The sequence below is a fragment of the Scardinius erythrophthalmus genome (genome assembly GCF_964197995.2).
Source record: "Scardinius erythrophthalmus genome assembly, chromosome: 3".
In the NCBI taxonomy this organism is placed as follows: domain Eukaryota; kingdom Metazoa; phylum Chordata; class Actinopteri; order Cypriniformes; family Leuciscidae; genus Scardinius; species Scardinius erythrophthalmus.
The window spans coordinates 49466046-49490445 of NC_138223.1; the positions used below are offsets into that span (position 1 = coordinate 49466046).

The 24400-nt window shown below is 36.7% G+C and overlaps 1 pseudogene across 1 annotated transcript in view; it reads right to left on the reverse strand.

The window, feature by feature from the left end:
- Positions 1–1701: 1701 nt before the first annotated feature.
- LOC308688875 (B-cell receptor CD22-like) overlaps positions 1702–24400 on the reverse strand; it is an 83726-nt pseudogene continuing 61027 nt past the window's right edge. The window contains exons 2-11 of the transcript in view: positions 7364–7711; positions 7017–7265; positions 6676–6922; positions 6310–6564; positions 5873–6221; positions 5647–5692; positions 5486–5563; positions 5279–5399; positions 1882–2261; positions 1702–1761 (exon numbers count right to left, since the gene is read on the reverse strand). The product of the transcript in view is annotated as a B-cell receptor CD22-like (transcript). The remainder of the gene's footprint in view (positions 1762–1881; positions 2262–5278; positions 5400–5485; positions 5564–5646; positions 5693–5872; positions 6222–6309; positions 6565–6675; positions 6923–7016; positions 7266–7363; positions 7712–24400) is intronic.

The following is a 24400-nucleotide window of genomic DNA, read 5'->3' on the forward strand; positions in this document are numbered from 1 at the left end:
AGTGATAAAAGTTAAACTGGTGAAACTCAGTCATTATAATGTTTTCAAACGTATATGCATATTTAATGCACTGTGAGGAACGTGCAGTGAGGAAGCTTCCAGAGGAGCTACAGTATGTGACCAGTTTAATTAGGTTAATTTTAGCAAATTTCTCTTTTTAACTATTGTGTCATAACTTGTTTATTGTTTAAAAGACTGATGATGTCCGCATACTAAAGAACCAAGAAAATAATTGATTGTGCATTTGATAAATCTTGACTAATCAATAGCAATTTGGTAATAAAACAAACACTAAGAACTTTTCAGTAATAATTAACAGAGTAATAGAATACTGAACATCCTTATGTCTGAAGGTTTTATAATATGAGATCTTCTATGCTTTTCATTATCACAGTGATCATATTGTGTCACTTCTAGTGAAACTCTAAATATGGCCATGAATGCAGTTTCCTCTGTAGTGAGAGGAGAAGTGAGAACAAAACGTATGACGAGATCACACAGTCCGCCTGGACTCTACGACAACGCAGTCCTGAAGTGTCAACTAGTCTCTCCCCTTTGAAGGCCTCCTTCCCTTCACTTTACCTCTGTACAGATAAAACGTTGTCAAAATAATTCCAGTTCACATGGATACGCGGAAGCGATAAAAAACTTTTCTATTAAACATTTTTAAGGCCAGACAAGTAATTTGTTGAGGTCAATTTGTAAGTTGTTATGCAAATGAGCAGGTTGGAAGTTCGATAATGAAACTAACTGAACATAATGGTGGCATATCGCCCACTTTGACTATGGAGGAGGACGAGGTGATGGTGAGGGGATGGTGAGAAGCAGACGACACTAAAGGATGGTGATGGCAGGATGACGATCTCCTGGTGGCGACGATGGTGGTTGGCCAGTAGCGGTTTTTGGCACGGTATTATTGAAGCTCATTTTTTCCAGGTGCAGCGAGATGAAACAATCTCAAATTTTCAGCATGCCGCAAGCGCACCGCAGGTCATGTGACAAGAACCAACCAATCAGCTTCACCCTTTCCGTAACAGCATTGAAAGCTCAGTCAACATGGATGATGGGGGTGCACCCAAACACTACAGGTGTTTTTTCTCTTCTCTGTAAATAATTCTTGTAGCAGAGCTACAGCAAGCGTTTTTAGGTGGTGGAAATCCATTAGCTACTAAAACTTCTTTGTCGTTGAGGAGAGCGAGTGCATGATTGCATAGCATGGCTTACGATATCTGGGAAACGACTGATGTCGTAGAGGCTGATGGATCCCTAGGCGCAGATCGAGAGCCTATGACACTGATTGGAGTCGCAGGTTCTGGAGGCCTAGGCGATGAGTGATGGAGGCGGAGCCAGAGAACCCGAGGACTGGGGCGATGGCGGTGTGACCGAGGACAGAGGCTTACCCAGCGGGAGGGAGGAACCCGCTGCAGCGAAGGGGTGTAGGGTCGGGCACGTAGTGGATGGCTCGAAAGTCCTTGGTGAAGACGATGTGTGATGATAGACCAAGGGGGAGCCGGTAGGATGGTGGTCTCTGGTGGAGCCGAAGGTGGTAGAAGCCAGGGTGGAGCAGAGATGGAGCGAAGAGGTCGAAGGCGAGAGGTGGAGCCGCAGGATCCTCTAGGACAGGCGCTGCTAGTGATTGCATGACCTGCGGCGTGACGTCCTGTCAGGGCATCCCCAGAGACGGCCCAGGGCTGCAGACATCTAGTAGTGATGGGGCTGGAGGACTGGCTGAGCATTGTGGAAGCGGAGAGAGGAGACTTGCTAAAGCCACAGTCACAATGACACAGTCTATGCAGGTTAATGAAATAAAAATGCTCCCAGTCCAAAAACAGTGGTTCTTCCGAACAAACTGACAGAATAATGTCCAGAGACAATTCTCACGGTCCAAAAAGGATTCAGGTACCGGCTGGGAACAGACAAGTCTCCATTGTCCATCAGCCAGTCCTCACGTTCCGTTCCCTCGACCGCTGGTGTCTCGGGCTCACACCCCTGGTCAGATTCACACTGAGACTCCACTACCGGGGCGATGGCAAGCTCTGGGCTCTTATCCTCGGGCTCTGGCTCATTCGTGGCGGCGAGTGGTGTTGCTCGTTCTGAGGGGGGCTCTTGTGACTTTTCCACGGTCGCTTGAGTTGAAATTTGCTCTGGGTCTGGCTGGGTTCTGAATTGGGATGTGACGCTCTCCAGACACCGAATGATGGCTTCCCTCCAGTCCAGCCCTGTGGTGTCTGGGAGGTCGATATGCTGGTGAAACGTTGCCTCTGATCCAGAATAGGGTCTTTAGGGTCTGGCTCAAAAAAGGTATGGCTCTCCTGAGCCAGGACGACAAACTTAGCCCGTTCGTCCATTTTTGGGTGGTCCGATCTAGTGATGTGATGTTCGGCACCGAGGCTTCGAAGCTTGTATCAAAAAAACAAAACATCACACATTGAAGCAGTGTATCGGAGCTTGGTTTGTTTTGCCGAAGCTTCGTTTACACACACAGTCACGTGACTACTTCGTATTCAGATTCAAAAATAGCGCAAACCCCTTGAGCAGGTTTCGAGTGTCATGCCCTTCGGTAGTAGTAAATAAAAAAATGAATAAACTTAGCCCTCACACTGTTGAACAAGTCCTGTTCCTTAATAAAAAAACTTTAATTTATTCAATTACCCACAAAATAATATGTTAGCTCCCCAGTTCACAAGCACTTCTCCATTCCACACAATTTTCTTTTATTTTGATTATATATACCTATATGAGCCTTGCCTATGAACTCGTAGGATTAGGACTGAGACTAAAGTTTATGTGAATAAGGCTGTATTTGTAGATCAAAGCATATTCATAAGAATTGTTTCTGTACAAGTGAATTAGTCACATTTATATATTTTTTATTTTTTTTCATAAATTAATTAATTCAGTTGTTTGTTCATACATTGTATAAGAACTACATCAACACTAACACATGAATTATGAGGATTAATTGTATTGCTTTGTGGTTTACAGAGCACAAAGTGATTTATTAAATTAAAAATAATTAAAAAAAAAAAAAAAAAAAAAAAAACACAGGTCTTCTGGGACAGAAAGTCAGCTTTTCCACCTTTTGACCACAAGATGTCGTTAATGTGCAACGTGTTGAAAAGCTTAGACTAATGAACCATTTTATGATACAGTGGAGGGGGAAAGCCCCAGTGCTTCACAAAGCTTCATTTCACCATCACTAGTCCGATCATCTGTCACGTGTGGTTTCAGGCAGACAGAAGAAGGCAGAAGAATAAAGTTCCAACATTAAGTTTAATGACAAATATCAGGCTGGGCAACACACACTTAGGGTAACTGTGATCAGACAGTGAATGAATGTGAGGGACCAACTTATATAGCCAACACAAATGAGGATGATTATGGATCACAGCTGACACACATAAACTAATAATGAGGAGCAGGAAAACTGAACAAAGGAACACATGATGAACATGAAAACAAACTAAAAGTCCATGAGAATGAAAGTAACTGAACATATGGTGACAGTTACAGGGTAAGTGTGACATCTGCAGGCTTTAAATTAAAGAGGTGCTTGTTACCCTTGTGTTTCATGTAGTTACAGGGTAAGTACAATAAAAATACATACACACTACCTAACATCACTGACTCTGAACCCTTTCTTTGAAAAACAACTTAATTCAAAACAGATTTTTGTTACGTTCTCCTCCCAGTCTAGGGGTCAGGAGGGGAGGTAACAAAGGAAAAGAAAATATGATAAATAAAAAAAGTAACGTAGAGACGTAAAAATACGTGGAGAACACACTTCAGCCTCAGTCTCAGAGTGAAAACATAACACAACTTTAAGGAAAAGTAAAAGTATTTATTTCCTTCATATATCAAAAAGGTTAATAAAAGATGGGAATATATCTTCAGGAGAAAGCATGTACTAAAATAATGAACAAAACAGAAGCTAACTAAGGTTTAAGGGAGCTACCCTGCACAAAAACAAAGATGAAAATCCACAACACAAACTTCCCTGAGCTTCCTCTCTAACCAAAAACAGGAGAGAAATATATATACAAAATTAAAAGTTATCCTCTCCCTACATTTCCCAGATAATCATAAACAAGTAAACAGAGCTAATAATAAGTTATACAATATATTTTAATTACCCACAGGTAAAAAGTCAACACTAGAATGTAAGCTAAGTAACTGTTGTTGTCACACAACAAATGAGCATAGGCTCCACTCCTTACTCAAAGATGAGCACCGGTTCTCACTCACACGAGCTTTCCAGTCTAAAGGTGATGATACACAGGGCAACTTTTGGGTAATGTTGCCGTCATCGGGCAACCAGATGAGACACAGGGCCCACGATCGATCTAAATTATCCAGATAGAAATGTATTGCCCATTTTCAGTAGGAAAGTGCCCAAGCAACAATCGCTCGGCAAGATTGTCCAGCAACATTGCTCAAAAAGTTCCCCTGTGTATCATCACCTTAAGGCCGGCTACACACTGGCTGCGTGGCGTGTCCGTTTTTATTTCGGCTCCCATGTTAACAGGTTAGATCTTGCGGAGCTGGAGCTGCGCTGAAAACGAGTGCTTGCTAGAAATAGAACCAACGCCTATTTTTCACGCGACATGCAAGCGTGTTGGAAACGTTTTCAGGCAAAATAAAATAGGAAACGTTGTTTATGTCATTTTTACACGAACACATATTAATAAATGACATTTTGATGTTTGAAAGTCTCTAGGTTTTGACATAAATGCAGATATTGTAATTAAAAAAATAAATAAAAAATAATAATAATATTGCACCTGTCAATACAGAACGAAAAATTATGTAGCCTATTTTGCCGTCAATACAGCCGACGTTGTCTTTGCTGTATCAGTAGGCTATATTTATATGTTAAACATATAATTTTAGTATAGGCTTCCACAACTCTCTCCCCATATGTCGAATATATCACCAATGAGGCTAGTCATATGTCACCTAGCAGCAGTAGCGCCACGTCAGACACGTTTCTGGTGTGCAAAGACATAGAAAACGCCACGAAGCTGACACGCAGGAGAAATGACACGCAGGAGAAATGACACACAGCAGAAACGCCACGCTCACGCCACGCAGCCAGTGTGTCGCCGACCTAAGCCTGGGGAGAAGTGTTGCTCAGCACAGGCTTTTCTGAGTGCACCATTTATACTCCTCTGCTCAGTCTCAGGCATGCTCACAATGATTTGATGGTAATTAACCTGAGTGAGAGAGAGTGAGTGAGAGAGAGCACAACACTTTACACTGACTTGAATCTATTGACTACTCGTGAGGACATTTTCTTCTTCATTGGTGATATGGAGATGACCCGAGGATCTCCCCCGTATGGTCAGATTCTCATATTCAGAAGAGTCTGACTGGTGAACATCAGGTCTGGGACGGACAGTCTATGGGAAAACACATTGATTATTTATTACCCGAGTTTTGAATGAACAAACTCTTTTGCACTTGTAGTTTTTCAGATTTAATTTACTGTGAGTGTGTCGTAGAGGTCAGATGATCTGGACTTGAGGTCTAGAGCTGCATATGTGCCTGTACTGGGATCATCGTCCTATAGGGAAACAGAGAGAAATATATTATATACACTGTACATATATATATTGAATTTATTCTGTAGTTCTTTGATCAGCTCACCTCACACTTGTGTATTGCAGATTGTCTGTTCATTCTTTTTCTCGTACTGTCAAAAAAAGGAAACATATAATTCATATAGATAAAAACAACATATCCTTCTGCATTCGTTTTTTTAAGTAAATTATACTTATACTCTTTATTATTTAATTTACATTATAAATAGTATGATGATGATGAAGATGATGATGATGAATAATCCTCCAGATGCCGCTGTGATCATAATCACATTCCCACCAGCAACATGATGAACTGAAAGAGGAAGATCATCATGATTAACTCTCCAAACTGATGAATGATGTGAAGATACAGGAGTGTGTTAATAAAAGCTTCACCTGTGACAGTTACAGCGTCTGATCTCTGAGATCCATGTTGATTGTGAGCCTGACAGTAGAAGCGTCCACTCTGTAGCGCACTGAAACTCTGTCCAGATCCAACAGCTGAGGGTTCATTCTCCTTAAACCAGCTGAAGTTCAGAGCAGGAGGGTTTGAGTCACTGATGCAGTTCAGAGTCACTGAATCTCCCTCCACTATTACACCAGATCCACTCATCAACACTGAGACGTTCCTGGGAGGATCTAAAGACAAAAATTTAAATTCATAACAAATACTAGAAAATAATGAATTTGAAGTTTTTTAACAATGTGCAGGTGATCATTAACTCACACATGACGTTTAAAGTCACATTATCAGAGTATTTCTCTCCATGTTCATTGATGGACTTGCACTTGTATTCTCCACTGTCATCAGAGCTGATCTTTGAGATGCTGAAGATTCTTCCAGATCCTACAATCGTTCCTCCTTTAATCCAGCTGATTTCTGCAGGAGGGTTTGAGTCACTGATGCAGTTCAGAGTCACTGAATCTCCCTCCACTATTACACCAGATCCACTCATCAACACTGAGACGCTCCTGGGGGGGTCTAATAACAATCACCAAATTATTTAAGACCTCTGACACATTTTTAAAATGACTAATATGAACCAAATTAATCAAAACAGAATTAGCATCTTATGTTTTATAATAAACTTACACATGACATTTAAAGTCACAGTATCAGAGTATTTCTCTCCATGTTCATTTTTGGACTTGCACATGTATTCTCTACTGTCATCAGAGCTGATCTTTGAGATGCTGTAGATTCTTCCAGATCCTACAAAAGTTCTTCCTTTAAACCATTTGATTTCTGCAGGAGGGTTTGAGTCACTGATGCAGTTCAGAGTCACTGAATCTCCCTCCACTATTACACCAGATGGACACTGAGATGCTCTTTGGAGGATCTAACACAGGAATTTTTTTTATCTTTAAATCATCTACTTTAAACACAATCTCTGTTTAAAAAAAAAACAAAAAAACAAATGAATCTGTACTCACACATGACATTGAGCTGAACAGCAGGAGAGATGTGAGTGTGTCCGTCTACAGCACAGCTATATCTGCCTGAATCCTCTCTTCTGACTGACTGCAGCAGGAGTTCATTGTTTCTGTCTCTTCTCTCAGTTAATGGCTGTGAGTTTCTGTACCAGATGAATGTTGCTCCGTCAGTCAGAGTGCAGCTGCTTTTACATCTCAGATTGACTGAATCTCCCTCTGTCACTCTCTCAGGAGACTCCACCTGAAGATCTGAACACAACACACACATTATATCTAGTGCTGCTGTCATACACTGATTATTATTCAACATAATGCACAGAAGAAGAGATAAACCTCATCAAAGTCACCTGTGACAGTAAGAGTCACTCCTGATTTACCAATCCATTTCTTATCAGGTTTATCAGTTGTGAATCTGAAATAGTACATGTGTGAATCCTTCAGTGTCACATGACTCAGTCTGATGGTGCAGTTCTGCTGTTTATCTCCCAGATACTGAAGCCTCTGACTGTATTCAGTGTCATTAGACAGATCTGGATACTCTCCATTATATTTTATCAGTGTTTTCATCCAGAATACTTTCATGATCTGATGTCCAGTAGGGTATGTATAAGTGCATCTCATTATCACTGTTGAGTCCTTTAGTGCACAGATGTGTGAAGGACTGTAACTCACACTCCAATCAGCACTAGAAACCCCTGAAACACAGAATCCATCATGATCAAAATTGTTGTTTTATAAATTACAACAGACCATGAAAACAGCCTTAACATGCTGATTCTTGATGCCTGTGCGTGTCTGAATGTTGTTCATGCAATTGTTTTTAAATAAAAAAATTGGACAAACATATTTGAATCATGGCAATATTAACATTGAAAAAATTGAGATTATTAACAACCCACTTTTAATCAGGGATGAGATTTGTGACTCACTTCACTAAATGATAATGAAAATTATATAACCTGATAATCTTTGTTTTTGGCTTCATTACCAATAAATAATGTGTTTACACTTTACAAAAACCACAAACTAACATGAAAACGTCAGGAGTCAAGAGCCCAACTAATGCAAACACTGATCAGCACTATTTCTCATATTCGTCAGTTATTTTGCTTTATTTTCTAGATTCAATCATAGGCTCGTTCTTACGTACTAGAGCACATACTCTTGAAAATATCTTGACAAACTAAAAGACGTAAATGACATTTGTATGTATTCTAAATAAAAGATACAGATTGTTTATTTTGCTCAAGATAAGTATTTATTAAGTCCACATGTCATGCAAACTAGAAACTCTGCTTCTAACCACAGGTCAAGAGCTGTTGTTCCAAACACACAACTTTGCGATGCTGTTTACGAATGTTCATTAGAACTATAGTTTCGGGAAACACAGACTCGTTGAACTCAGGGGTGTGTCTAGAGGGGGGGCACTAAAACATTAAAATGTGAGAACGTAAACTAACACCATAACTACATGCAACTCTGTGTAATTTCGATACTTAATGTTTTTTTATTTATTTTTAGGCAGAATTTAGTGTGTGTGTGTGTGGGGGGGGGGGGGTTGAGAATGAAAAGAGGACAGAGTCTTTTTATTATTTTTATTTCTTAGAACAAATCTGTGTGGTTCAATAAATGCAGTGCCACATTTAATACCATCTATATTAGGGCACAGGGCATTGCAAATATTTTTGAAATCGTGCTTAATGTTTTCTAAACAAGTATTTATTTCCAGTTGAATTTTCTGATTTCCCAATTCTCCTCTACAGAGATCTTCACAGATTTAGGGTATGTTTACACCACACCGTTTTCAACTGAAAACTTAACACTTTATATGCATTTTGGACATTCATTTGCACGACAACAGCGTTTTGGGTGCCTGAAAACACACTTTTGAAAACTGGTTTCAAAGTGCAAGTTTTTCAAAATATATATATGTGTGTGTGTGTGTGTATGTGTGTGTTTAAGCTGCATGAGTAAATATGATTGAATATATTACACATGCAGGACCATATCTGATCACATATACATCTATATATTATGTGTGTATTACTAAAAGTGTATTACTAAATATAAAATGACATACATTATGATACAGTATATTAGTAAATATATTATCACATATCTTTCAATATATGAAAAGCGGCAATTCCTTCAGAATTATTCAATATAATATTAACACAATATATTATTCTGTACATTTTCAAATATACTGTTAAACCATTTAATATATTGATCAATCATATATAGGGAAATATATTTTCTTTTCATAAGGGATTCTATTTGTTTCTGGTGCAGAAAAGTTAGTTCATGCATTCATGACTTCTAGACTAGATTACTTTAATAGATTACTAACTGGTTGTCCTGCATCCTCAATAAACAAGCTACAATTAGTCCAAAATACATAATTCTTACCAGCTCTAGAAAATATGATCATATAACAACAATTCTATCATCTCCACACTGGTTACCTATTAAATCCCAAAATGTATTCACCCTCAAGCCATAGGTGACTTTCTTCTGTCAGACAATCTGAGTTATATTATACAACATCCTGGCTCTATAGTGAATAGCGCTTCTGATTTTGAAGTCCATAAAAGTGCATCCATCCATCATAAAATAACTCCACATGGCTACGGGGGGTTAATAAAGACCTTCTGAAGTGAAGCGATGGGTTTGTGTAACTAAAATAGCTTCCGGCAGACGGCCCTACGCAAATCGACTTGCACCAAAAGAGTAACACCTCTGACATGATGCAGAAGCGCAGAGGATAGAGCAAAGCAAAACACCGGTCACGATTTAGAAGTCTAAAATGAAACATTTTAAACAGAAATATCGTAGAATTTTGCTATAAGAGAAGAGGAGCCCATCCCTATTTGTTTGAACTGCAAGAGGTGTCAAAGCTTTCGCTTCTCCTACATCCTACACCTACGTCATACATTGCTTCAGAAGTCACTCATTTGGTGCAAGTCGACTTGCGGATGTGGCGCGCTACAGCGCAGCAAAATAAAAATAATTTAAAGGGGCTTTTTATAATAATTGCTGCACAAACCAGCAATACTATATTAACCCCGATTAAATACAAGTAGCCGACTACGCCACCTAGGTTGTTTTAATGGAACCCAGGACCCAAGTTAATCATTCACTGAGGGCTGGACAGTATTGACACTCAACAGATAGATTGAATTACAAAAATACTTTATTAGACTATAAAATGATCTCAATATTAAAAGCAGTTATCAAAAGGGATGCAGTCCTCAGCACAGTCTGGTATGATGTCCTTATGGTGAATGAACAAATGTCCTGGGTTGGTCGCACAGCATGTAGGTCTCCACAGAATGAGCCAGAGATTATAGTGTACTAGAAAGAAATAAGAAACAACTACCAGTATCTCCAGTCCAATGCAAGAAAAAGCTAACTACAACTCACAGGTGCACACAAATACCCACACCATGTAATACACACTACAACCCAAATAAATCACACCACAGCAAAAGGAAAACAAGAGCTATGGATAGTAAGTTATACTGGAAATTAGTTCCTAGTATCTTATTATGAATTATCTCTATTATGAATTGTCTCTATTATGAATTAGATGCAAAATGGTCAACACAATATTCATCAGACGATCTTCAACTGGGGTTGTACTCACAATATGGCTGGGTAGCAGTTCCCACTACCCAGTCTAGTTAATTTCCAGCTTTGTGAAATCCTCCGTCGCCGTCTCACCAACCGCGGTCTCACTCGTCTACGACCAACACTCGTTGATTCGCCCCTCCAAACTATGGCGTTCCGATCGGCTCTTTATTATGACTTTGCTACATGCACTCGTCTCAATGAACGTGACGTCTGCGTCTGCCGAACGTGACGTCTACGTCTGCCGAACGTCTCGTCTATGAGGTGTGATTTGTGCATTTACTTTGCAAACTAAGCAATCACCGTGTCAATCGTCGCGTACCTTGCCGTGAACAATGACGTATGATATCGTGCGTGTGGATGAACGTCTGGATAACGTACGTGTGGATAAACGTGTGGATGAACGCCTGGATAACGTACGTGTGGATAAACGTGTGGATGAACGCCTGGATAACGTACGTGTGGATGAACGTGTGGATAAACGTCTGGATTAATACTTAGGCTATATTCTATTATCTTTACTATTGTACCTTTTTAATTTAGGATATGATCAAACACACACGTTTTCGTGCTTTTGTGGGTTGGGCAACAGTGTAGACACTATTAGTAATCAGTATAATAATAATTAGTATAATTATATTTACCCAAGATTTAATATAGTAGGACTGCAACAAGTGTTAGCTATTACTTAAGGCTGCCAGTTAGAAAAAGGTAAATCAATTAATTAAATCTTGCAGTTGGTATTTGACAGATTTTATTGCCTACAGCAATTTTATAAAACTAAACATTTAGTAAACATGTCTAAATAAAATGCCTAGGTTAAAAAAAATTGTTAAAAATTACCCAGAAACTAACAGTGATGTGTTAATATTGAACTATTGATATGTTATTGTGTTAGTATAGTTTTGACCAATAAATTTAACACAAATATAAATCGTTGGATTATTTGGCTAAAATTTTGCATTAACCATATGTTGTTGTTGTTGTTGTTGTTGTTATTATAGTCGTGCAAATACTTTTCAAGTTCAGTGCACTGACAATATTTACATTCAGTTAGAAGTACACTGTTAGACCTTACCGGGTTTTTTTACAGTAAAATACTGGCAACACTGTTGCCAGTAAAATACTGTTAATTGTAGAGTTCTTTACTGTAATCTAGTTTGTTTCTGTAAAAATGCACTAAATTCTAATTCAAGTTAACTAATTACACTTGCAGAAACCGACTGCCTTAAATTGACCAACTGTCATTTAAATGTATTAACTAAAATTTATAATGCATTAACAATGTGAGCAAAGTATTACTGTGAACTTCTTTCATTTGAGACCACTAAAAAACTATTGTACATAAAAAGATTTCCACTGGACCAGCAACTACACAGTCACCGCCTGTTAAATAAAGCAACATGCAGCAAATCATCAATGTTTGTAGATCTTCTCCTGGACTGATTTTACAGTAAACTACTGGCAACAGTGTTGCCAGTATAAACCTGTTTTATAACTTACAGTTTATTACTGTTAAAATACATTTTGTGGGTGTGTCTTTTTTATCTTACACAGTTAACCCTTTCAACCCCTCAGGGAAATCCACACTACGAGTAAAAAGTAGCGATGCAGTGAGATAATTAAGGGAATATGTAAGTGATTGTAAGCAGAATCACTGAAGAAAAGAGAAACACAAGAACAGAAAATAGAGGAACACAATAACTACGACTGACTTCCAGCCATTACACATTATTACACTTATTATTAACCAGTATGACTTTATTTCTGTCATACAGAAGTTGTTATTGAGATGTTTAATTGAAAATGTTTGGTTTGAAGTTACCATTATAGAGATCAGTGCTTGCTTTAGTTGGGATGCTGATGCTAAAACATTAGTCTGTCTTTTGCTGCTTGAGCTGTGTTTTTGCAAGTCACACTTGTGCACACACAGTTTATGAATGACTGCAGTTATTATGATGACAAAATCATCATATTGCCTGTTCATTCACTAAGGAATTCATTCTCACTTATTCAGAGTTTAATCCTCAATCAAAAGTGTTACATTACCACCACTGTGAAAACGCAGCAATAAGAAACAATGACTCTTTTTTTTTTAACACATGATGCATAACCAGAGAAACAGAGCTACACTATGTTTTAGAAACACAGAGATATCACAATTTAGCACATTAATCTCAACAATGGTGGCAATATTTCTTTATTATTATTATTATTATTATTCATGCAGCAGTGCATGCTGGGAGTTTTATATTATCCTGGAACCCAGCATGCATTGCGACATGAAACTTTTCACCATTGTTGAGATTCATATGCTGATTGTTGATATCTGTGTGTGTCTGAGTCAAGCAGGAGTAAAATAAAATTGAATGCACTATATGATTACAATATTCTTCAGAAGACCTGATTGCAGAATTATTGATTTCATTTTGTAGATTCACATATATATGCTAAATATGAGATAACTATCATTTCAATTATTATATACAGAAAAGATCAGAGAATCAGACATGTCCAGGGTGATTGTGACATCATTAAAAAATTCAAAAACACCTGATGATCTTCCTCTTGACTTTTTCTTGCCATAACAAATGTGTTTCATAAACTCACTGTTACAGCAGTCAGAGAGAGATGAAAGGTAAGAAGTCCAGGGACAAGAGACCAACTAAAGCAAATACTGATCTCCATCATGGTGACAACAAACTTTATTATTAACTAAATCACTGTTAATTCTCAACAAGAACTTTTATACATGTATGAAAGAAATAATCGTAAACTGGTTTGTAAACTGGTTTCACACTCAGTGTTGCTGGAAGTCAGTTGTAGTTTTTGTGTTTCTCTTTTTTTTCTGTTCTTGTTTCTCTGTCCTTCAGTGATTCTGCTTATCAGGTGTTCATCAGTGTCTCAGTTCACTCACTTCTTTTCATTCAAGTGGACTATATTAGTGAACTAATGTAGGGAATAGTGAATGAGGGTATAGGGTGTGATTGTGAAAACAGCCTCTGAGTGTCGACTTTGAGCACTGTTAATTCACAGTATATTCCTGTAGGCTACTTTTATTTTCTACGGTATATTACTGTTTTAATGGAAAATGGTATAATATTGTCAGAATTTTACAGCAAGGGTTAACAGTGTAGTAAACCTTTTTTTTTTTTTTTTTTTTTTTTTTTTAAATGTATTGGTTGCAATTGTTTTAATTTACAAACCAAGCAATGAAGACACAAAAAGAAACACGCTGAAGTCAAGTAAATGTAATTACATACAAACTCTCATAAGCTGACAGTGTGTTGAACACCTCCAGGAACAAACAAACACAGGATGAACGCCCACAATGTAACAAGGCAAAAGAACAGGTAGCAGTCTTTAATTGGGCTTGTTAGTACGGTGACGCATTGCTGCAACAAATATTATTTTTTTCCACTCAATTATGTCGTAATAACGAGATCTTATGTCGTTTTATCTCTTCTCGTAATAACGAGATCTTATGTACGACATATTTTCTTGGCCTTATAAGGACATGTGTAGTCATGTACAAAATATGCCTTTATCCACATACAATTTATAGCCAATCATTTTTTATCACTTCAACGTTCAAAAATCTGAAGCAATAGCAGCCCCTAATGGACAATGTTAAAATATCAAATTCTGCACACACCTTATTAATAAACCATACTATCCAGAAAAGCAGATGAGCCCGAATATGAACGCAACGCATTTAATTACACGTTAAGCGTTTCCCTTCCATAGAAACCTTTTATTATAAAGAAAATAAAGGTGTCTCTTAACGTGTCTTTCGAAGCCGGTGCACAGCAAATCCTTTAAATTGTATTCAATGTAAAAGAAAAATGAAAAACATAAGTAGGCAATAAAATAAACAAATTATTGTGGCATTTATTAGCCCTCAAACAATATTTATTTTAAAGCCTAAACGAATTTGTTTAAAGAAAAACACCAGCGTTTGGCGTTTATCTGTATAGGCTAAGTGTTTCAGCCGCCCTTTTCAAACTGGCGCAAGAAAATGCAACATAATTTGATTTGTTAAACATGAAGAGGATTATCCGTCTGGCATGGCCGCTCGCTCTAACGTTAACCTAGATAAATGTTCGCTATTATAAAGCGCATATCCAGTGTTTGTGCGGAGTGTGGAGCGCGCGCTGCATGACATGGCGCCGGTGCCATCACTCGCATTTTCCTATCAACAGTGGAAACAACTTAAAATACTCCATCATTTCTGGTCATACAGAAAAGAATAATACATCAGTCGCCACTACTTTTATTTGTGTAAACTCACAACAAGAAGAAAACGTTGCGCTTTTGTAAAATAAAATAAAACTCCATACATCTCCGCTGTAGCCTAGATGCGCCTTTCATACGGACAGGATTACATAATCAGATGGTACCGTATTTTTTTCGTTGGTGGACATTTTTTATAAGCTTTATATAGATAGCTATATTTCTCATGTCTGTGAGGCTTGTCTATACACTGTTTTTCAGTTTATTTTTGAGACGCGCTCCAATTCACGGAGATCATGAAAGCGCGCCCTGTTTGATATGTTTGCTGGCAGCCTACATTGATTTAGAAAAGACTAGTTTATTAATAAACAGTTAAAATGCTTCGTTATTTTTTTCAGACACATTTATTATCATTAGCCTACTTTTGCCGGTGCTTTGCGGCAAGTTTTATGCATGGGCTTGAGCGCGGAAGGCTATAGCCTATGCAGCCAGGATTGAATATAAACGTGCGATTAGTCCTAATTGCTTAAATGAATGACTAGTCTAGACAAGTCTATGGCAACTCTAATCAATAGCCTACTATTTGACATTATTTAATTAGTAGGTAATTAGTATCCAGCTATTTGATATGCCAGCAGCCATATCACCCTGTAGCCCAAGACTGGTTGCCCACTGAAGCTAAGCAGGGCTGAGCCTGGTTAGTACCTGGATGGGAGACCTCTTGAGAAAACCAGGTTGCTGCTGGAAGAGGTGTTAGTGAGGCCAGCAGGGGGTGCTCACCCTGTGGTCTGTGTGGGTCCTAATGCCCCAGTATAGTGATGGGGAAACTATACTGCCTAAAGAGCACCGTCCTTCGGATGAGACGTTAAACCGAGGTCCTGACTCTCTGTGGTCATTAAAAATCCCAGGATGTCTTTCGAAAGAGTAGGGGTGTAACCCCGGCATCCTGGCCAAATTTGCCCAGTGGCCTCTGTCCATCATGGCCTCCTAATCCTCCCCATATACTGATTGGCTTCATCACTGTCTCCTCTCCACCAGTAAGCTGGTGTGTGGTGGGCGTTCTGGCGCAATATGGCTGCCGTCGCATCATCCAGGTGGATGCTGCACATTGGTGGTGGTTGAGGAGATTCCCCCCTTCTATGTAAAGCGCTTTGAGTGTTGGGAAAAGCGCTATATAAATGTAATGAATTATTATTATTATTATTATTATTTACATTAAATTAGTTGAGTTAGCATAATTAGTTAATGAACTAATAAAATAATAAAATAAAGTTTAAATTAAGAAACTAACAATATATTTCTATAGCATTGCTTATTCCACCACACAAAGGACTGTTTAGAAGGTGACAATCCGGCATGTGAAGACTGTAGGCTGTATCTTAAAGATTTTTGTATTGTATTTTCTGTTATAAAGACGAATATTGACATTTCGTTAATTAAACAAAATAAGAACATAATGTTGTAAAAAATAAACAACTTAGGCTATGTTCTGTTAGATGACTACTTTTTGTTTAATTATATCTCTAGGTAATAAAGGTATAGCCTATTAACAAAAATAAATATTATATATTATATATTATATAAAAAAACTTATAGGCCTAGGCTATATAAAATATATTTTTTAAAAAGGGCCTCATTGATTAATTTGTTTAATTTGATTAATTGTTCGCCTCTGATTGGGGGCTGCTATTATTTGCTTAAGCTTTTTGAATGTAGAAGTGTGATAAAGGCGTGATAGGCTTTCAATCTTATGTGGATAAAGGCATATTTTGTACATGACTACATATGTCCTTATAAGGTCAAGAAAATATGTCGTTTTAATGACATAACATCTCGTTATTACGAGAAAAACATGTTCTTTTTGTATAAAGTCCCTATTAATGAGCTGAGGAGACATGCATACAGAACAGACAGAGAAACCCATAAAACATTACGTTTAACAGGTAAATTAAAATCAGTCAATGACCAGTTAAAAAATAAATTAATAGGCTACCTTTATTTTTTTAACCTTACTTCTGTTTTTTATTTACAATATTACCTTTAAACATACACATAAATAAATATATAAACATATATACATGAGATATATTACTAATAGTGTGTAGGCCTACACTTTTGTACAACTCATAAAAACATGAAAACAGTGTGTTATGAATGATCATATCCCAAATTAAAAAGGTACAATATTAAAGAAAATAGAATTTAGCCAGTTTTATCCAGACGTTTATCCACGCGTACGTTATCCAGACGTTTATCCACACGTACGTTATCCAGGCGTTTATCCACACGTACGTTATCCAGGCGTTTATCCACACGTACGTTATCCACACGCAAAGTAAAAAAATTCCTTACACAGCTACGTCGCCACCACGTCACCGCGCACTTTGAACGCAGCTCCAACACGTGGCCGTGACGTCTAACGTCTCATATCTTACATCTGACGCCTGATTACTATGGGATTTTGGCCAGACGACTGGCGAGCGTATACACGTTAGTTCACCTCTCAGTTTGCTTCGCGATCGCCAAAAAGTATGAGGTGTGATTTGTGCACTTTTTGGCGATCGCGAAGCAAACTGAGAGGTGAACTAACGTGTATACGCTCGCCAGTCGTCTGGCCAAAATCCCATAGTAACCAGGCGTCAGACGTAAGATATGAGACGTTAGACGTCACGGCCACGTGTTGGAGCTGCGCTCAAAGTGCGCGGTGACGTGGCGGCTATGGCGAGTGGATAATGCCACGGATAACTTACCGTATGGCGTTCCGATCGGCTCTTTATTATGACTTTGCTACATGCACTCGTCTCAATGAACGTCTCACTCAACGTCTTATTTTTTTTTTCTTTCTGCTATTTATTCCATTCATTTTAAGACGCAGACGTGACGCAGACGTCACGCAGACGTCACGCTGACGTCACGTAAATCACGCGTGGCAGTGAAGCGTCCAGTCAGACGTCACGCGTCATTCACGTGTGGCAGTGAAGTAAAAAAAAAAAAAATTCTCTAACACGTATTTAACACGTATTTAACACTCTACTCAACACAGCTCAGTGCAGTGTGCCAGCGGATGCGATCGGTTCTTTAATATGACTGTGCAACATGCACTTGTCTCAATGAACGTGACACTTGCGTCTGTCTTATAACGTGACGTCTGCGTCTGTGATTTATATATTGGATATTGTGTGTGTGTGTTGTTTAACCCACATTTTGAGGGCCAAATGCCCCCACAAAGATAGAAATATGAAGAAACAAACTTGATAGGCTATTGCATTTTTATAGCTTATTGTTAGGGTTGTTATTGTGTTTTTAATTTTTTATAGTTTTAAAAGGCCTAGGCTACAGCACTTTGGTAAACTAGAAAACAGACAACTCGATCGTGCAAACACTGTTTCTGTAGATCCTTTAAATAGAAGAATATAATTGAAAAATAGGCTATATTTTTTATATATAAGTCACCTGTGGTGAAAAATAAAAACGACTGTAAACTTTTTTTTTAAATAGTTTGTAAACTATTATTTGACTTTTTGTTTATGACGTTTTGCCCCTTTATTAAACATTTAAAATATTCACAAATTAATATGGATTTTCTTTTTAGATTTTACTGGTTTTCTAAGGCCAAATTATTTTCCCGCAGGGCTGAATGAGAAGAGCCATCTCTGGAAACATACAGAGAGCTGATTTAGGCTATAGGTGGTTTATAGGCTAATGATAATAAATGTGTCTGAAAAAATAACGAGGCATTTTAATTGTTTTTATTAATAAACTAGTATTTTCTAATCAGTCGGCTGCAAACATATCTCCATCTCCGCTGTAAAGCGGGTGCGCCTTTAGATAGAAATGCACCGTTCATGCGGATTATCAGACAGTATTTGCTTTCGATTCAAATTTGTTCGTTTAAAATTGGACATTTCAAGCTTTATTTTGTTTCAGTTCATTTTTTAGACGTGCTCCAGTTCACGGAGATCATGAAAGCGCGCCAGATTGTTTTCTTTTATTTTACGAAATCAAAAGGTTTTCTTGTTATTGTGAGTTTACTCAAATACAAGTAGTTGCGAATTATGTATTATTATTTTCTATATGACCTTAAATTATGAGCATTTTAAGTTGTTTCCACTGTTGATAGGAAAATACAAGTGTTCGCGCCCGCGCCTCCGTGCCACGCAGTGCGCGCTCCACTCCGCACAAACATGGATATGCGTCAAAATATTGTTTATTTGTGATAATCAAATAAAACCCTGTATTATTATTGTCTAACCTGTATTTATGTGACAATCAGCGGCTGGAGTGCCCGCGTGAGCCACTGGGGGGCACTCCTTCTCTATTTATCATTTCATCTTATGGCTTTACCTGGACTGATTATGCTTTATGTCTTTCACCTGCTTTAGTTTATGCTTGTTATAGCTTCTCTGATTTAAGCCTTGGTTGTCCTTTGCGAAGTCCTGTTACACTGTAAGCGTACATCTCTGAGCTTTGTTCCCTGTTTTAGTATTCTGTGTTTCTCTGGACTCTTGACCCTTGGCAGCTTACTGTACTGTTCATGAACCTGTGCTGCCTGCCTCGACCTAAGCCTGTTTTCACTACGAGTTACCGGATTGCCCCTTGTTTAAGTGTATGCCGGAGTTTATGTCTGCTCGTGTTTGAGCTGAAATAAAGTGCTGCACATTGATCCGACCGCCTCTGTCCGTAGCCTATACGTTACAATTATGACTGACATGACGAATTGCTTTGTTCCTTTTTTCGATAAAAGCGTCTTCTAAATATTGTTTGTTCTTTATTTTTTCTTTATTTTTTGTCATTGTTATAAATAACAACGAAATAACATCAGAGAATCTTACAATATAAGTGCAATAAAAAGTCCATAAAGTGCAATCCGTTATATCACCAGTCGACAGGGAAATAACAATTGTATAAACAATACTATGGATTGTGAGATGTAGTAAATAGTACAGCAATGCATTCCCAACTATTAAAGTTGTGTAGAGTGAGAATTGTGGTGTATGTGGTGGGGTGGGTATAAATTGGAGGAATATTTTTTTTCGGCCCGTCCTCACTAGAACAGCAAGCGGTACGTTGTTAATTATTGTATATTGTTTTATTATGTATTAAGTGGAATACTTCAAATTGTCTTAGGGTGCATGCTTAAAGTGATTCTAATTTGTAGCGGGTCCAGGAAAAATGAGGCCCTTTAAAAAAGTTATATATATATATATATATATATATATATATATATATATATATATATATATATATATATATATAGGCTATATATATATATATATATATATATATATATATATATATATATATATATATATATATATATATATATATATATATATATATATACATTACCTAGAGATAAAATTAGGGTATACAAAAAGTAGTCAAAACGCATAACAGAACTTTTTTTTTTTTTTTTACAATATGTGCTTATTTTTTTTAATTAACGGAATGTCAATCTTCATCTTTATAACAGAAGATACAATACAACAATCTTCAAGATACAGTATAATCTTCACGTATAAAGGATTGCCACCTTTAAAACAGTCCTTTTCGTGTAGGAACAAGCAATGCTAGAAATACATGGTTAGCATATTAATTTAATCTTTTTTTTTTCCGTTCATTTACCAATTAGGCTATATATGTTAACTCAACTAATGTAATGTAAATAACTGGATAATTACTATCCAATAAATAATAAGTCAAAAATGTCAAATAAATGTATTGATATAAGACTAAAGATTTTTGTAGTCAACTAGAACTAGTAGTAATTTATTTAAGCAATTAGTCGACTAATCGCACATTTATATTAATTAAATACATGGGTGCATGCATGGTAGGCTATGATGCAGATTGATTGGAAACTAAATAATATTTTCAGGTATGAGAAAAGAGTAAGTAGCCTGAGACATGCAAGTTTGACTATATGCTTAGGCTACTAGCCTATTCAACGGCTTAGTGAAGGGTGTCGAATCAGTGAGATAGTAGCATTATTTAGTGCAGGAAAATATAGAGTAAAGGCAGAGTTAAAAGATTTGAGAACAGTTCAATTCACAAATGGTAAATAATAAAACGTCTATATTGAGGAACTAGCCAATCAACAACATCAAAAAGGCAAGTAATTTCTGCAACATTTACAATTATACACCTCAGAGACTACAGTGTACAGTATACAGGCCTACACCTCAATTTCCACAATGGTTGATTCCTCCATAACAAAACATTTAGGCTAGTAAAATAAATAAAGGGTGTAGCCTAATTTTTTCCCCCTCCAATATAGAATAGTGGGAAGGTGTAGTATGTATCCGGAAGGACGATAGGTGGCGATAGGTAGGCTAATGCAGAAGTATTGAGTCCCACCAAAGAGTAGCCTATAACAGAGAATGTCTAATAAGGCCTATAAGTTCTTTGGTCCCACCCCTTATAGGTCCCACCGAGTTATTGGGTCCCAGCTAAAGACCCAAGCATTCAGACTGGTTCAAAGGTTCAAAGCACGTTTTATGGGTAACCGCTGGCTGTACACGACACTTCACTGAAAGACATCTGTAATATCCCTATTAAAGCAGAAATTACCTGGGGATTTACCTTAAGGACCAAAAACAAAGCCAACTTCTGAATTTAATCAAATTAAAGAATGCAAGTCAAGACTAAATATATCGCTACAGAGGGACCTATCAATACTAGGTTGAATTTACCTAACCAATGCCATTCCAAACAAACTGAATTTGAAAAATTGAAATTGAAAAAGAAATTGTTTATTAGAAAGGCAAAATAAAAATAACATCCTACAAAACTTTGATAAAGATTCAATTACTAAACTAAGAACAATGTGTCTAACACTCCCTATACCTCCCAAAGTGAAAGAAACACACTTCAAAGTAATGAACAACATTTACCTCTCTAAAGAATTACTGAGACTTCGCTTTGGTATAGATGATAATTCATGTACATTGTCTGAAAATGATGTTGAAACTACGGACCATGTGTTTTTCTCATGTAATGTGATACAGATATTTTTGTGTGATATACATAAATGGGTTAAGCAACAGATGTCTTCATTCCCAACCTCTATCTCCAGTGACGACATAACATTTGGATTGATATTGAAAATCAAGGGTGATGAGCTCTGTACTAATATTGTATGCGAAATTTTTCATTCACAAATGTCGTATTGTGAAAGCATCTCCCAATTTTTTTTTTTAATGAATTTAAACTGTATTTAAAATCCTTAAAAACTCTGAAAGGTTCTAAAGCACAAAAAATATATGAAACCCTAAAACACTTCCCAACTGAGATAAATAGTTGAACAAAGACTGAATTCTCCCCTTATATTATAATTTCTTACCGTTTATCTATTTGACTATTTATTTTTTCCCTTTATAAATCATCCTTATTTTTATTACTAAGACTACATATATCCTGTTTGTATTAAGAGCTGCTCCCTCTGGCTATATTTTCTCTGTATCCTATTCTGAAGAAACTGATTTTATGCAGCCATTGTTGTCTGTAAATCATTTTCAAAAAAATAAAATAAATTCACCACACCGGTACCTGCCAATAAAACCAGACGTCAGCTGCGGCTTATAACTTGAAGTCGGAGGTGGATGCCGCTTTTTTCCAGGCAAATAAATTATAGCAATTTATATAACATTTTAGTACTTAAATAGTGTACATGTTTGTTAAATAATGAAATATAAATATACAGAAAGAAATAACCATGTAATCATATTGAATATTTATTAAATATAACATTCATTTAACTTAAAATATGAAAGTCCTGTCTAAAAGAAAAAAAGAACATTGTTTCATCAATGAACTTTATTTAAAATCATATCTTGCTATCATTTAAGTTCAGTTTTACATTTGCAGTACTTGAATTTTGTCATTGTTTAATAAAGCAGCTGTAACTTTTGAAACAGATTTGGTATTTGTTGTTCTGAAATCAGAATGATCGACAACAATCCTGAACTAGAAAAAGTTCGCAGACAAACTTTAAGTTCGCTTGAAAAAGCCAAGCCAGAAAGTTTGAATTTTTTAAAAAATGTTCTACCATGGTTTAACATGATTTACCATGTTTCTAGTATGGTTTACCACATTGATTAAGCATTTTTTAATATGACCATGGATGGACGGACACATTTACATTTATGCGTTTGGCAGATGCTTTTATCCAAAGTAACTTACATTGCATTTCAAGGTACACATTTACATTCTTATCAGTTCAGATACATAATTAAGATTAGTAGAAAGAAATTAGTTAAAAAGAAAAAAAAGTTAGACAGGTAAGAAAGAAAAAGATTAGTTAGAAAGAAAAAAAGATTAGCTAGAAAGAAAGAAATTAAAGAAAAGTTAGAAAGAAAGATTAGTTAGATGTTTAACTAGGCTTTTAGACTGGAACTGGTAGATTGAACAAATTGTCACTCTCCAGCAGCTGCACCAATCACTGCAAAACCCTGGGTGGGTGTTTTCAGAGTAAAAGCCTTGCATCTCTCCTCGTTTTCTTCTTCCAACATAACCTAGAGGATTCATGAGAAAATTGTGACATTCATATCCAAATTACCTTATTAAAAGTACATATGCATGCAGCCACATGAATGACTGTCCTTATTGCATTTTGTCATTAAGCACCTAGCAGTGATCACATTTTCTTTCAGAATTTACAGACCCTTTCCAAAAAAAATTTAATATCATGGAAAAGTTTATTTATTTCCATAATTCCATTTTAAACGTTAAACTTCCATAGATTATAGATTCAGGGCCCACAACTTAAACGATTTCAAGTATTTAGTTGTTTATTTGAACATAATTAGAAAAATATTTATACACTAAAGATAGTAAAGACATTTACAACATTGATGAACTCTGTGTTGAACCACTAGCCATGTTGCAGGTACAGACAGTACATGTTATAAGACACAGACTTAATGTTATGAGTTTTTAAAAATGACATACCTGAACTAGGGAGAAGGTGTAATTTAGTTTTTTAAATGCCACTGTCTATGCCTATCTAAAGCCAGAGAACAAAGTGCTGAACTGAACCAACATACCTCAAAATAGCAACAGAAATTAATTCACATATAAAGGTAGAACATTTTAGGAGTCTAATTACATCTTTACCATGGACAGGTTTTTGCATGTTCTGTTCAAATTAACTTCAGTTAGTAAGATTTTTGATTTTTTTTTTTTTGGCTTCTTACCTGCTATAATTGATTGGTAGTTACACAAGAGGTGAAATAATAGAGGTGAAGTATCTTAAAATAACTGTTTTGTCAAAAATATTATGGTTTGTGTTGTACGTGTATCATCAAGGCTGAGCTTGTCAATAATTCCAATAAATCAGCATTTATTCTAATCAATAGATTAAGTTAACATGTTAAAAAACGCTACTAGCCTATTTAATGGTAATGGTAACATAACTTAACTTAGTGAGGTAACGTTAGCCCCTTACAAACCAGGACAACACGGTGCACAAACTGCATTTCTACAAATTATTAAATTAAGCAATTAAACTAAAGTAGGCACAG